Here is a 1576-nt window from a genome sequence, read left to right on the forward strand (position 1 = left end):
CAGGGTCTCACCAAGTTGAGGCTGAGGCCTTGAACTTGTGATCCTCCTGCTTCAACCTCCCTAGTCTTTGGGATTACAGGCATAAGCCATTGTGCCCAGCTCAGAATATCCATTCTCTTTTGTAGAATGAGATGTTGCCTGATTTCAGTAAAAGCTAATTTGTTTTTTAAACTAAATGTGTTATTATTTTTTCAACACACCATCCATGAAAGTAATCCTAAGGAATGTAAAGATCTAAATGTTAGAACAAACCTCCAAAACTCTTATAAAAATATAGAAGAATATTGGACTGGGGCTGGGGTTCAGTGGCAGACCACTTGCCTAGTATGTGTGAGGTACTGGATTCCATCCTTAACACCGTGTACAAAAATAAATAAAATAAAGGCATGCTGTCCACCTACAACTACAAATTTTTTTAAAAAATATATATAGAGAGAAGAATATTTGTTTTAACGTGAGAGCAAGAGGAAAAAAGATTTATTTCCTCTCCATGCCTAATCCAGGCCCCTACAGGCTCTGCTCAGTCATCAGGAATGCAGGAGGCTATCAGCTCTGACACAGGATGCTCTTTCACAAATAAAAGGGAATGCAATGAATGTGTGATTGGATCCTGGGATCTTATTACTTCTTCCAAGAGTGACGTCACCACTTTTATAATATCTCATTGATCAAAGCAAGTCACACAGCCATCTTCAACTTGAAGAAGGGCTTCCCAGGCATCCGGAAAGAGAAGAGAGGAGGAAAATTTGTAATAAAACCCGTTGATTGGGAAAGTATATCTTAAGACTAAAAAACAAAATAAAGAGAAACACAAATAAATTTGACATAATAATAACAAGATGAATAACCAAAATTTGTTGGGTACTTACTGAGTTATTGGGCACTTATTCAAAGCATTTTACATATTTATTCATTTAATCTTCACAATAACCTCATGAGGTAAGCTCCACTCTTTCCCATTTATCCATGGAGGCTCTGAAGAGTTATGTAACTAATTGTCAAAATAAACAAAAAGACATAAGAAGCAAGGACATAGAACCTAAACTATGGCAGGTCAGGTCAGGGGTGTTGAAGGGCTAGGAAGGGTTATGCTAAGTAAGCAGGGAAAGCTGGGCTTCCAGATAAGATAGAGCTCATGGGTCTGCACTTCACTGGTTAAAAGAAATCCTATTGTTTTTAATTCAGGAAGGAGTGCCTAATTATCATTTGGCCTGCAGGGGTCATTAAAAGTTCATGATTCTTCATCAGCTTTAGCAGGAAAAAACAGGTGTGATAAAAAAAATGTTGGGTTTTGATAAGTCCCAGGCGAATGCTTTCTGTGGATCAAAACTTCTCCTCTTATACTCTGAGGAAAATAACTCAAAATCAAACACATGAACTTCTGAACAACAAAAGATGCCAGAATCAAAAAGCAAGAAGGAGGCTGGGAAAGCATCTTTGTGAGATTTATAACATGTAAAGAATGTCTGCAAATCGATTTTTTAAAAATAGAAAAATTAGAATAATATATGAACAGACAATTTACCAACGAGAAAAATCAATCTTTTTTTTTTTAATGCCAATTGCTATTGAAACA

This window comes from Ictidomys tridecemlineatus, chromosome 4 (genome assembly GCF_052094955.1).
Source record: "Ictidomys tridecemlineatus isolate mIctTri1 chromosome 4, mIctTri1.hap1, whole genome shotgun sequence".
NCBI lineage: Eukaryota > Metazoa > Chordata > Mammalia > Rodentia > Sciuridae > Ictidomys > Ictidomys tridecemlineatus.